At 44.9% G+C, this 15,017-nt stretch overlaps 1 long non-coding RNA gene across 1 annotated transcript; it reads right to left on the reverse strand.

The window, feature by feature from the left end:
* Window positions 1–5,029: 5,029 nt before the first annotated feature.
* Window positions 5,030–14,782, reverse strand: LOC132249333 (uncharacterized). The gene is made up of 4 exons (XR_009460749.1): window positions 14,565–14,782; window positions 13,176–13,321; window positions 9,598–9,661; window positions 5,030–7,251 (listed from the first exon to the last, which is right to left on the reverse strand). It is a non-coding gene; the product is annotated as an uncharacterized LOC132249333 (long non-coding RNA).
* Between the last annotated feature and the right edge of the window lie 235 nt (window positions 14,783–15,017).

Below are 15,017 nucleotides of genomic sequence, written 5' to 3' on the forward strand. Positions count from 1 at the left end.
GTTGATGGTTCTGTTGTGGGGTGTAGTAATTTTCTAAATCAGGGGTTGTCAACCAGGGGTATGCATACCCCCAGGGGTGCTTAGAAAGGCCATAGTGGGTACGCGTGGGTGGGCAGGCAGGTGAGAACAGAGCATGCCCTGGAGCCCAGCAGCGGCGTCTCCCTGGCACATTCTCGCAGTTCGCCTCGTACCCAGGACGGGGGGAGGGGGAGCGGGAGGAAGAGGAGGGTGCCAGGCACCACAGCATACCGCAGTACCTCCCCACCCACCACCTCAGCTCACTCTTCTCCACCCCCTTCCTGGAGAGCAGCAAGGGGGAGGGGATTGTACTTCTGTGCCTGCTCCCAAAAGCAGAGCCAGAGGGAGCAAGGGCAGTGGTGTTCCTCTGCAGGCCGCACAGGCGCTGCCCAGCTGGCCAGACATGGTGGCCACTGCTGCCATCATCACCCATCGCCCCACACCACCATCATCCCTGTGCTGCTTTCCCACTGGGAGCAGGAGTTGAAACTTTGAATCACAAGGGGGTACACGTATTAAAAAGGGTTGAAAACCCCTGGTTTAAATGTATAAATAGTAATGGACTAAATATAGACATTGGATTCATAACGTATTATAACCTGCCTAACAGCTGACTCCCCTGGTACCTCTCCACTATTTACCAGCTACATTCGTTCCCCCCAACTTCCCCCACAACCGGCCTCTCACCCATTGACTCCTTCATTTACATTGTTACTGACTGCTTTTCTTGCATGCATACAAGCCTCAGACTTTTTTACTATCAATTCCATCCAGGAAGAGCACAGACCAACTGCAGATGCTTCCTCAGCCTGATGAAGGGTGTTTATGCCTGAAAGCTTGCAAAGAAGTATTTCTTCCAACTATTTGTGTTGGTCTAATAACAGAGATCAGATTTACCCAAAGAACCTTGTCTACCATAATTCACATCATTCATATTCAAAGATAGATTTTTCTATCACTGAATAGCATCATGAACAGGATTTTGATGTGAATAAATAAACAATATTAGGAAAGGAAATATAATTCATTGTCAAAAGACACAGGTGCGAATAACAAGAGATTCAGATGATGTTCCTGGCTTTACCACAGACTTCTTGTGTGATGGAAAATTTACAGAAGAGTCTGTTCTCATTTAAATCAACGGAAATAGGCTTAAATACTTTCTTGTTTTACTTCAGTTTCCCTATTCCTAAAATAACAATACTACAAACTGGGGAGGGAGGGAGGGAGTGTTTGAATATATGAATCCTGATCTGGGAAGTTATCTGGCTACCTTGGATAGAAAAATGCAAAGAGTGATTCTTAAATAATGGGCAAAAATTGGCTCAATAATAAAACTGAGCATTGTGAAGAATAATGCAAAATATTGGGATTATATTTTTGCTTGGAAGGAAAAAATATCTATGGAACAGGGACTCTGAGGAAAGAGATAATTATATACGTGTGTTGGTTCCTCTGATTGAATATGCATGCTCTCTGTCCTTGTAAAAATGAATCATTAGGGCAATTGCTATTATTGTTTATTAAAAATGGATATACTTAACACCTAGATCCTACCATGATGTATGTTACTGAAAACTGCTAAGATTGCATAGATGTTCCTGGCAATGTTGGACTCCAAATAAAGGAAATCTGCCCCTGGAAGTGCTTAAAATGTAATGAATGGAAATGAAGAGGACAGGACACACTGGGAAGCTCCAAATTAAACCTGTATGTATGTTTAGGGCTAAGTACAGACATTCAAAAAGCCTGAGCCTGAATTGATTCAATCTTTGCAGGTTAGTCTAACCTGCATAGATTGAACTGTTTTGCAAGTAAATAGACATTCACTTTTGATTCAGGAAATGCAGACACATGTATGCAGTGGCTCAGGCTAGAAGCTGTGGGGCACGAGAGCGAGCCCTCCCTTCTCTTTGGGAGTAGCAGCAAGGCTGGAAGGAAGCAGACCTGGAGGCATGGTCAGGCCCTGGCAGGCTGCTAAGTATGATTGGGGAAGGGTTTAAACTCCCCACAGTCTGCAGGAACCCCAGCCAGGGTGTGCCTGGAGGATGAGGGAGGAAGCAGCCCCTGCCAGGGTTGTCCTTTGCCGGGTGTGGGGAGGGACTGGTCAGACACCAGCCTGGGCAGCACCTCAGATAAAGAGGGGTAGAGAGGGGAATTAAATTCCTTGTCTCCCCTCTGTCCCACCAGCATGGGGACCGCAGCTGGAGTCTGACCGGCTTTCTACCCTGCTGGCCATTCATGCAACAGGGGTTGTCAGGCAGCAGCCTCAGGCAAAGTGGGGGACAGGGAAGGGGATTAAACTGCCCTGTCTCCCCTCTGAGGCACAGGGACTCCATCCGGGGTCCGCCCAGCTTTCTGCCCTACTGGGGCTTCTTCCAGGGCATACACTGCCAATCTCAGGGGGTGCATGTGCACCTGTGTGCATCCCCTACGCATTACCAATGGGTGAGGTGGGTGGATGGTGGGTCCATACTGGCTGGCTCTGGCCACATCCCCGCCCTACTATCTACTCTCCTCACCCGAGACTAAGCGGGACCAGCTGTGGGCAATGTTATGAACAAGTGTGAAGGAGTTGACTCTGGCTGGGCTGTGGGGGCAGGGCCCTTCCCAGCCAGCTGCAGCCCCATAACAGCCCAGCAGCAGGGGATGTGGCCAGAGCCGGCCAGTATGGACCCACCATCCACCCACCTCACCCATTGGTGATGCATAGGGGGTGCATGTGCACCCCCAGAGATTGGCTGTGCACACCCTGGAAGAAGCACCGCCAGCAGCATTGGTTGCTGTGGGCAGTTGCTGCTCGCCACAGCCCCCCACCGCTGACACTGGTGGAGGCATCTGCGGGTGGTTGCTGATTGCCCCTGACCACCACCAACGCTGCCAGTGGCATCTGTGGGTGGTCACAGACCACCAGTAGGTGCTTGCCACACCCCCATCCCCTGCCACCAACACCACTGCAGCCACTTATGGAAGCTCCCCACTCGCTGCCACCATGCCCCCACTGCTGCCACCACCGCCACCTCTGGGCAGTCACTGTGCCCCCCCAGCCTCCAGGCATATGCATCATTCATGTCCTCACCCACGGCTGATGCTGGGGCTGCAGCTACGGGGCTGAGCCAGGCAGGCCCATGGGTGCTGCTGAGGGTGGGTGGGGAGGGGCCAGCCTGGGTTGGGCTGTGAAGGCAGGGCTCTTCCCAGCCAGCTGCAGCTGTGTAACAGGCTGGCCCAGTGCACACAGGCAGCAGTTGGCCGGGCAGCAGCATGGAATGGACACCACTACAGCTGCGGACAGGCACCTTGGCAGCCAGACTAGGTGTATGGGACATGTTCATCATGCCCACGGTTGCCCGGGCTGGCTCGTAGGCACTGGCCACCCTGGAGCCCGGCAGCTGCCTGCTGTGGGGTCTCACATGCCCGCAGCCACTGCTGCTGCCACCACACCCTCTGTTCATCACCAGGGCTTGGCAGCAGCTACAAGGACATGAGTCTCCACAGTGGGCAGTTGCCAGGCTCTCGGCCCACCGGCACCTCTGAGCCAGCCCAGGCAACCGCAGACACAATATGAACATGTCCTGTGAAGCCAGTCTGGCTGCCAAGGCATCCACCCACAGCTGCAGCAGCATTGCTTCCACACAGCTGCCCAGCCAGCTGCCACCTGTGCACACTGGGCCATGCTGTCATGGATCCACAGTCAGCTGGGAAGGGCCCTACCTCTGCCCCTGCAGCCCAACCCAGGCCAGCCCTACTATCTACCCACCTCACCTGAGGCTAAGTGGGGCCAGCTGTGGGCACTTGTTCTTACAAGTGTGGAGGGGTCAGCTTGGGCTGGGCTGCAGGGGCAGGGCCCTTCCCAGCCAGCTGCAGCCCCATGACAGCCCAGCCCGGCCTGGGTGTAGGGAGCTGGGAGCAGTCCTGGTGCACCGCTCCCATAGCCCCAGCCCAAGCTGCAGCCAGCTGGGAAGGGCCCACCCCCTGCAGTCCAGCCCAAGCCAGCCCCTCTGCACCTGCCCTCAGCAGTGCCCACAGGCCGACTCAACTCAGCCCACTGCCCCAGCCTCAGCCCCAGCCCCAGGTGAGGTCGGTGGATAGCAGGGCCACCTGGTTTGCTCTGGTCACACCCCTGCCCCTGCTACTACAGAGGCCAGGAGGTGGGGATCCTCACAGGAGCTGCTCCGGCCGGCCACGCAGACCCTGGCTGCGGTCCCCCAGAGTGAGAGAAGAGGGAGAGGGAATAAGCCCCCTCCCAGCCCCTTCACCTTAGGGAGCCGTGCCAGCCAGTGTCTGGCTATGCCCCCACCCCTACACAGCCTAGCTCAATGCTGAAAAGCATGCTGGGATGCTGGGGGACTCTGATTTAACTTAAACCAGGAAGGGGTCTAAGACAGAAGTTCTATAAACCAGTTTGACCCAAATCAGTTAAGTCTGATACTACATTCAACCAGATGTATCTTAAACCAGTTTCAGGCATTTTGAAACTGGTTTATGTGCACTGAAGTTATGTTCTGTTACAGGTTTAAACCAATTTTTTGATCACTTGAACCAGTTTGTGTGTAACTTCTGCCCCTTGCCCAGGTGTACTGGGTTTTCTTTTCTTTTTTTTCTTTTTACTTTGTTTGGTTTTGTTTTATGCAAGTAAATTCCTGTTTAAATATCTATTTGACAGGTAACTTCACCATCATGTCAGAACTGACAACCAAGCAGCAAGAAAAATAGGAGGTTGGTTTAATGAATTTAAATAAAAAGTGGCCTTAGAAGAATTTCTTCTTCAATTGACATTTGCTTTTACTTTGTAGCATCAGAGGTCTTATATTAATTTCAATTAAATGATGTAGATTCAATCAAATATAATTCAATATAATTCAAGTTTGTTCTTTCCAGTGTGTTTTTCTAGTGTTCTTTCCTGCTAATTTTTTTTGAAGTAACAGGTGATAGGGTTCTCACCCTTCCCTTAGGGATACTATTTTACTGCCTAAAACATCTTGTTGTCATGGTAAAAAAAAGGCCAAAGAAAATGAATAAAACTTTTTATATAGGACAGTAGCAATAGAACATAGCAATACACTTTCTACCTTTAAATTATATTATTTCTCAGCTCTGGTACAATCAGTTGCACTGAAAGAGGAGGAATGGGAGAGAGGATTAAACAGATTAGATAAATATACTTTACAGGTTTTCAACTTTGCAAGATGAGGTAAAAATTAGAAGCTCTGTTTCATTCACATCCAAATTAGCCTTAGAAGTAGCTGAAAGACCTGCCTGGAAATTACAGATTTATTCCAGGTTGTGTGTCAATTGGGGATTTATATGCATAAAACATCAAATTTGAAAACTTAAAATTATCTTCTGAATGCTATTTTGAGTTTCTGCAATGTGCACATTTTTGCATTCAAGTTAAACCCAGTTCCTTCAAACACTTATGCTTAAGGCTATCCATGAGAATAGATCCATTGATTGAAATAAGCTTGCTCATATGCATGAAGATAAGCACATGTTTAAGTGTTTGCAGAATTCAGGCCTGTGTGTCGTACTTTACAACACAGAGTCTCTGATATTTATTGGAGAAGGTTTTTGCCCTTTTACATGGTTTTCTTATTGCGATCCCAGTAGTGCACTACACTGGAGTCTAGCTGTTGTTCCATGCCTCCATTTCATCTGCTCCAAAGCAGCTCCGAGCTGGCTTCATGGAAGCAGCCAACATCAGTGTGAATGAGCAAACCCAAAACATGTCTGTCATTTTAGGTGCTAGTTACACGGTAATTTTGGGTAGTTCCTGGAGCTCTTAACACCTGGACTGTCTGCACAGTAACACTTAAAACTAGTTTTAAACACTCATTAGGTAGGTCAAAATTGCACCACTTTGGGCAGGATTATCTCTGATCTGTGTTACCCAGCTTATGTTACACTAAAGTGTAGCCACTCTAGGTTACACTTTAGCGTAAACACCCCTGTGCCCCTTCCTTGATGACCCAGATTGGGCCCACTTCAGTTCCTGAGCCCCAATCTCTCTGAGGCCTCCAGAGCCTTTCTCAGTGCCACCCCATCCCCCCTGCTTACTTGTGGCTGCCTATGCTGTCTGTCCCAGGGGAGCAGGCACATAAGGGTTAATCTGCCTGCCTGGATGTCACTGACACTGCTGCTGTCTTGGGAACTCAGCCCAGAAGACAGCATCAGCCCAGCAGCTGTGGGGGTGGGGCTGGCAAGTTAATCCTCCCCTGGCTGCTTCCCTGGGACAGAGAGCACAGGCAACCACAAGCAAGGGGGGAGAAGGGGGCAGGGAGCCCTGGGGAGTGGATTGGGGGGGGAGGGGTGCTGGGAGCAGGGGGTACAGAGGGATCCCCGAGAGCAGTGGTGGAGCCCAGAATGAGAGAGAAGGGGAGGGATTCTTATTTTCCAGTCTTCCAGGCCCCTGTTGGCCTGAATGCGTGACTGCTGCAAACTCAAGGAACCACTAACACAAAACAGCTCACAGGAGTAACACGTAACAAATTCCTTAATCTCAAAAACATGTGCATTACATAGAAATGCAGGATCCCCTCAGTTCTGTTGCTAATATTTATTTACGTTGGTATAAAATAATAAAACTGAAATGACCAAGTTCTTTATACTAAAGAAATACGTCTCTAATGAATAACTTTTTCCCTCTCATATTGGGTCTTTGCTACATATGACATCCCATAGACAGACTTTGTCACCTTGAGAGGTCTTGGCCAGTTGAGAAAGGAATATCGTCTCATTGATTTAAGTGGGAGAAAAAACAGTCTTTGAACTCTATTTTAATGTAAGTTGCAACACGCTTTTAAAAAATTTGAAATAATACTTGTAGTTTATTTTTACGTAGATTCGTTTCACTTTTATCTAGTAGAAGGAATGCAGTTGAAGCAAGCTAATGCTAAAGAAAACAATCCCATTCTGCATTCATCTTATTACTTTTCAATACCCTACAACAGAATACGCCTTTTATTAGTCTCAGTAACAGTTTCTTCCATCCATCTTTCTTCTGAGGGCCAAGAAAACCTTTCTTCCACCCCCTGCTTTGAGTCTTTGTAACCTTTTCTTCCAGTTCCCGCAATATTTCTTTTTACTTTGTGTGATGCTCTGAATAAAAGACAATTTGGATTCTTCTCTCTTCACCATTACAAAACTTCTGCTGAACAAACTTTTTTTTCCCCTTTCTGCTCTTCATACATCTTCCATGTTTGAAAGGACTCGTCTCTCACTTCTGTGATGGTTACTCTGCAAAGGAGTGGGTGGAAGAAAACAAAGGTGGTTTTCAAATGACATTTGCAATTTCCTGATCCACTACCAATACTGGAGAGACTTGGAGTATTGTTAAGATTCATTAAAGATATGTATAGATGTCCACAGCAATAAGGGCTCAACTCAGAAATGTTCTACCCACACAGACTTTCATGGAGGGAAATCCATTATACACAGAGCTAGCTGCTCCCGCTCCGAACTACATGGGTATTCCCCGCTATCATGGAAATGAATCTGCCAATGATTAAATCTATAAGATTTGGCAGTTTTGCACCAGAAGTAAAGGTGGTAGAAAGGGCAAGAATACTCTTCCATCAGGTATGTCCAATGATGTGGCTCCCAGTTAGCCGATGGGCAGCTTATAGGCTGAAAACCTCATAAGCAACCAGTTTTTGCATTATTTCCAAAGCATTGAAGAGCAGGCAATGCCTTTGGACCTTTGCTCACATTTTGGACCAAGAAAAAAAGTGAGTACTCGGCTAGGAAGTAAATTCATATCATGATAAACCTAGAATAAATACAAAACTGAAAAAAATCAATGAGTCTGCTGCCCAATTTTGAACTCAGAAGTCTTGAGAGAGTTGTAAATTAGGCAAAACCTGGTGTTGATCTGTAGTTTCTCATAATATAATAATCCATCACTCAGATACTTAAAGGCCTTAGATGCAGGATTCCTTAATGCACAGGAGACTCAAAACTTGAGAGAGGCATCTTGGGCTTAATTTTATGTAGCCCACTCTAAATCTTTCCCCTCTCCTCTCTTGGGCTTAGCTATGGTTTTCAGTACCATTTTGTGGCCACTCAGCAGCTTTCACCTATTTAAGAAAGCTAAATTGGATGCTAGGTGTCTCAACTGCCTGCAAAGCACCAATAATGACAATGGCCAAGGGGGACGTTTGAAATACAGCCCTTTGCAATTTGCTTGCTTGGCCACAAGGTTCAGCACAGCTCCTCAGGTAGCTGGCCCGTCTTGGAAGGTTTCCTTTCAATTAATAAATCTAAACCAGGAGCAGTCAGACAGAGGTAAGAATTATTCAGCATAGTCAAACAGGACACAGCAAAATCTAATGGCCTGAAGCTAGAAATAAAGACAATCCAAGATAAAAAGAATCCTAACAGCAGGATCAGCCAAGCAAGAATCACCCAAGGGAAGTCATCAAGACACCATCCCTGGCTATAGTAAAGGCAAGATTGGATTTGATACTTTCCATAGGGCAGAGCAACTCTTGCACTGGTGACCTTTGGGGGCAAGTAAGGAGAGGTAATGACCTACATGGAGAATTCCTGCCTTCAACCATATGATATAAACAGATTCAGCCTGAGAAGGAAAAAAACCTATAGCCTTTAAGCTATTCTACTTTCAGTAAGGAAGTGCACGTCTAGAGCATGGCCTAATGGTTTGGGCACAATGCTAGAAAGAGTGAGGTGCCAATTCAAGCCCTGCTGTGGCTGAAGAGAGCCAACAAAATGGGTCTCCCACCCCCCAGGTGCCTTAACCAGCAAACTATTAAGATGAAAGAATCTCCTTACATTTACTACTTCAATTTCTTTCTGGGATTTACATGAATTTACACACCAGCCCAGGAAATCCTATTCCACCACAGAACATATGTGGACTTAGTGGGGCATTCTGAGCATGCTCAGGTGGGGAAGTATGACTGCACAGATGAAAACAGGATCTAAAATCTGCATAAGTTCCACAAGTCCACTTTTGCAGCTATACCTGGGCATGTAAAGAAACAGAAATAATATTCAGTTCTGTGTTTATATAACCAACCTATTAAAAGCAAAAGCTATCTTTTTAATCAGTTTAATCTTAATCTTGCAAAGAATAGTCTGGTTTTTAATGTCCCTCTTATACACAATGTAAGAATATAACAACAAAAAAAGTTTCCAGTGAAAACATTTAGCTCCCAGTATCTTCAATCAGTCTCAGGCAGGTGTGAGGCCAGAGAGTGGCACTGCTAGTTGCTCCAGTCGTCTGCCCTATCACATCTATAAATAAGGGAAACCTATGCCTATACAACCTAACAGTCTTCTCGGTACAGTCTGATACAGCCAATCTTCAGAAACTTCAATCCTGTCTCCAGGAAGCTACAAAGGGAAAAGAAATAATTGTGTGTGGCTCAGGGTCTCTGAACAACTGATTCCTCACCTGTTGAGTCCCAACTGAACTTGTCTTGGGGTCCATCACTATTGGACAGCTACTAAAAATACACAGGCTTTTCCCCTAAGTTATCTATGTATTTAGTTGCTTTGCCTAAAATGCTGGCCTTCTTGACTTCCCTCTCATTATCGCAGAGATTATTATATTACACTTACCTATGCATATCCTTCCAATGGTGGCCAATCACATCTACCAATATCCCGCAGCTGTATTACTGCCCTGTAAAAAAAAGTCAGCAATACTTTTTATTTTTTTCATTTTACTTTTTATTTTCCAAGCCCATACTCAAATTCTGTACTTAGCTATATATAGCTCAAACCCTGATTTAAAAGTTGATGGATTTCTTTGTTTTAAATGCAGAATACAGGGTGGCTTCTATGCTGGAAGCTGGAGTGAAAGTAAAACATAACTCAAAAGATTTAGTAGCCTTTTGGCAGAAATTTTCTACTAATATCCTATCAGATGATATTATACAAATGTTTTTTAAAAGATTAGTCATTTGAAAGGTATGCAACTACCATGTAGCACTAGTGACATCTACTGGAGAGAACCTGTTGAAACAATGACACGAAAATATGAACTACATTCAGCCTCTTGCGAGCATGTCACCAGAGAACTTAGAGTTGGTTTTTGGAGAGACTGAATATTAGCACAGTGTTTCCAGACATTTGGAACCAACAAGCCTGTGCAGCCATGAGAGCAGACCAGTAAAATAACATTGTGGAGTAAATTAAACCTCATTAAGGCTGATATGACTAACTACTGCCCTTCGTTCAAGATAGCTGCTTTGCATCCCCAAAAAAGGCAAATGAATGTGAATTCTCTGGGTTGAAAGGCTTATGAAAGTATTAATGAGAGAGAGCCCCACAGAAACTCAGAAGCAAGAAATACTGACTGGAAGTTGTTTGGTACTGTCAGTATGGCAACTGTCTAATTATTTTATTCCTCCTGAGCTTAATCAGGAATTACTTAGGAGACCTTATATTTTATCTAGCAGCTTGGGTCAAAAATAGATAGCAATATCAACCAGCTAATGGGTATTAAATTTGGACTGTAAATTCCATGGTAGGGAGGGTGGCATGTTGCACTGCAGTATTGCATGGTTGGAAAAACAACAATTCCCTATATAATTATACTACCTGGGACTGGTAGGCAGCAATGTAGCCAGGCACCCAGGACACAACACTGACTTCTGGTTGCCACTATGCCACCAGTAGCCATTTATTTTATAGATTCATAGATTGTAGAGTCGGAAGGGACCACAATGGATCATTGTGTCCGATGCCCTGCCCCTGGCAGGAAAGAGGGCCGAGGTCAGATGACCCCAGCCAGGTGACTATCCAGCCTCTTCTTGAAGACCTCCAAGCTAGGTGATAGCACCACCTCTCTTGGAAGCCCATTCCAGATCCTGGCCACCCTTAGTGTGAAAAATTTCTTCCTAATATCTAACCTAAATCCACTCTCAACTAGTTTACACTCGTTATTCCTAGTCACTCTCTTGGGACGCCCTAGTAAACAGTGCGTCACCTATTCCCCGTTGACCTCCCCTAATACATTTATAGGCAGCCACAAGATCTCCCCTTGGCCATCTCTTGTGAAGGCTGAAGAGATTCAGCTCTCTCAACCTCCCCCCGTAGGATCTATCATGAAGGCTGCTAATCATGTGAGTGGCCCTCCTCTGGACCCTCTCCAGATTCTCCGTGTCCCTCTTGAAGTGCGGCACCAAAACTGGACACAGTACTCCAACTGCGGCCTGACCAGTGCCGCATAGAGGGGGAGCATCACCTCCTTTGATCTATTAGTCATGCACCTGCTAATGCACGACAAGGTGCGATTGGCCTTGTTGATGGCCTCGTTACACTGCCGGCTCATGTTCATCTTGGAGTCAATTATGACTCCAAGATCCCTCTCTGCCTCCGAGCTGCTGAGAAGGACACTCCCCAACCTATACGTGTGCTGGAGATTCCTCCTTCCCAGGTGGAGTACCTTACATTTATCTTTATTAAATTGCATCCTATTTCTCTCTGCCCATTGATCCAACCTGTCCAGGTTGGCCTGAATCTACTCCCTGCCCTCCAGTGTACTAACTTTGCCCCATAACTTGGTATCATCAGCGAACTTGGAGAGGGTGCTCTCCACACCCTCATCCAAATCGCTGATGAAGATATTAAATAATATCGGTCCGAGGACCGAACCCTGTGGAACCCCACTGCCCACCTCCCTCCAGGCCGAGAAGGAACCATCCACCACCACGCTCTGGGCAAGGTCCCTGAGCCAGTTGGCCACCCACCTGACCGTGCAGGCGTCCATTCCACAGTCTGCTAGCTTCCCAATGAGGATAGGGTGCAAAACTGTGTCTAAGGCCTTCCTAAAGTCCAGGAAGATGACATCAGCCTCGGCTCCTGCATCCAGGCAGTGCGTAACCTGGTCATAGAAGGCTACAAGGTTTGTCAGGCGGGATCTACCTGTGACAAACCCGTGCTGGTTTCCCCTCAGCATCATTTGCCCTGCTGGGCCTGCACAAATGAGTTCTTTGATTATTTTCTCTAGCATTTTCCCAGGAATAGAGGTAAGACTGACTGGTCTAAAGTTACCTGGCTCATCCCTTCTCCCTTTCTTGAAAATGGGCACCACATTGACCCTTCTCCAGTCCTCAGGGACCTGGCCAGAGCACCACGAGTGCTTGAACAGCTGTGCCAGTGGCTCAGCTATGACGCTGGCCAATTCTTTCAGCAGCCGTAGATGGACGTCATCCAGGCCTGCTGGCTTGTATTGTATCCATCCAGCTCCTCCAGGAGCTCCTTAACTGTTTCAGAACTAACCGTAGGCAGACTGGTGCCATGTGGACATCCATCAATGATCGAGGTGGGGGAATTGGCTTGGTGGGTACTTAGAAATACTGAAGCAAAGAACTCATTGAAGAGCTCTGCTTTTTTCCCCGTGTCAACCACCAACTGTCCTGATTTGTCCTGCAGAGGCCCTATGTTGCTCTGAGCTTTCCTTTTTGCCCACCATATACCTGAAGAAGGACTTTTTATTGTCCTTGATTGTTGAAGCCCCTCCATTCCCCCAGCTGGCACCTGGAGCAGTTGCCCTAGGCACCCCACCCTAGTTATACCAGTGCAATACTGTACCAAACAGGACATTCATATCTTCACATTTATAGGACATTAATATCCTCTTTGTCTCTACTCAAACCACAATCATAAATATAAGTTTATGATAAAACCCACTATTCATACTTTAGGCACAGATTACTAACAAACCTGTTAGGCAAATATCTTGAAACAAAGAGCATATGTACAGAAAATCAGAAAGAACTTGCAGTAACTATACCTTCTCAATTTCCACACATTTACTGAGCTCCTTTACTTAAAATGCTAGCTAGCCGTCTGTTGTTTTGGAAGAAAGGACCAGATTTCACATATTTGTAGCACTTTTCATCCACAGCTTTCAAAGAACTTTACAGATATTATACCAGATCCATTATAATTTTATTGAGAGCTGTTTGGACGGCAGTAGATAAAAGAATATCAGCAGGGAAATGGATGAGCATCATGGAAAATGAAAATCCTCATATTGATGGGACTAGATAAATGATAGTCTTAGGCAACTGTCTGAGCTGGTTACAAGTAGTTTAAATGCAAAATGATAAAATTAGGAGATCTACTTACTGTGTTAGTTTTAAAAGAGCTTCATATTACCAACTAGCTAATAAAAGGATTAACTTTACCCTTGGATTGGGTTCCTCTTGCTTGAACTCTGGTTTGAGCAGAGGATCCTACATGCAGGTATTATGAAACCCTTGCTCCTTCAGGACTTGGTCACTGAAAACTTGGGAAAGGTTGTCCCTTTCAGATTGGCTACCTGTTAGAAAGACTTAAGAACATAATGAGTTAGATACTTTAAGATTTTAGAACATAAGTTAGATAAATAAAGATCACTTTCTTTCTGTTTCAGGTATTGTAATCTTTTCTCTATTGTTCAAATTCATAACTATTTTATCATTTGCAACTGGCACATTTTTCAGCAAATAGCCACTGAACCCACAGGAGTTTTTGCAATTTTACATTTGATTTTGGCAAATAGTAACTGCATTCTAGAAAAGGTGCCCACAGAAAACACACATGGATAAAGCAATCAACAGTTTTCAGTTTAAATTAAAAGGAAAGAAAAACAAAAGTAGGTTTGTAACTAAGATTTCTTGTCTTAAAAATGAAAAATTTGATAAACTAAGACAACTAGTTTGTTAAATCAACTGGGCTACTTCCAGGGTTTGCATATAGAGCAGGTTTCAAATTTGTATAAATCAAAATGCAAAACCTATCTGAAATATGTTTCCCCAGCAAGGGGAAAAAAAAACTTGTAGGGAAGGTCTGCAAACCAAACTGGAAGGACCATAAAAAGAAGATTAAAAGCAAGCAGGAAGCTAAAAAGAATGTGAAAAAGTACTGATCAGCACGAAACATTCTTCTTAGAGGTCAGGAAGGGTGAAAATTGAGAAAGCATGAACTTCCAAAATCAAGTTGTGTTAGACTTTACAAAGGATATTAAAATAAATAGGATCTACAGATACTAGAAATACAAAATGAAGAAACTAAGGAAAGAATAAGTGGAACCACTGTGCAAAAAGGGTAAGGATAATCTGATATGGCCCCAAAATGAAATTATTACTTTCCCTCAGGTTTCAGTAATGGCAATAATAATGAAGGGAGAACAAAGACAATGTAACTAATGGGAGTGATAGGACAGAAATGAATGTTACTGCAGCAGAGATGGGAGCAAATTCAAATTGTTCATTGTATTTAAATGAGAACAGTCAGATAATCTCAAACCTAGAATTAGGAAAATATGGTTTATGAAATCACAGGCCTCATAGCAAAGTAAACATAGCATGTGTATTAGGGTTGGAGTTTGTAATATAAATTGAATAAAAACAAAGGTCTTATATTTGAGGAGGGGAAGGAAACTGGGCAACTATAGTTCATTAAGTACAACCTTAGTATTAGGGAAGGCTTAATGAGAGAAGTAAAAGGAAACAATAATTAAATGTATGGAGGTGAATGGCAAAGAAGATCAAAAGCAACATGGATTTACGAAAAGTAGGTTGTGACAGACTAACCTGATACAGTAGGACCCAAATCATTCATCGCCAGGTAGTTCACAATCTATTTCACTCACAGCAGGCTGCCAAAGAACCATCTACTCAGCTGTTTGCAGTAGTTTACTTCAAAGTGTGCTGCTTCTCCACTCAGTTGGAGCTCATCAATGGTCTTACAATCAGAGAAGTTGTGCTCTTTGAAATAAAAACTGCAACAGAGAGTTGAGTTGAAATGCCTCAGTGGTCCTGTACAGATGTTTGCTGTAGCTCTGTACGTCCCCAGATACTTAGCAAACCCTTATCTTTGCAGGGGGTAGGAACCTAACCCTTCAAAGAGTCTAGGTTGTCTTGTAAAAAGATAACTGATTTTTCTCAATGTAAGAAATGCAGTTGATCTCATCATCTGGACTTCAGTAAAGCATTTGATTCAGTGCCACATGGAAATTTATTAGCTAAACTAGAGAAGCTAGAGAT

This window comes from Alligator mississippiensis, chromosome 3 (assembly GCF_030867095.1).
Source record: "Alligator mississippiensis isolate rAllMis1 chromosome 3, rAllMis1, whole genome shotgun sequence".
Classification (NCBI taxonomy): Eukaryota; Metazoa; Chordata; order Crocodylia; family Alligatoridae; genus Alligator; species Alligator mississippiensis.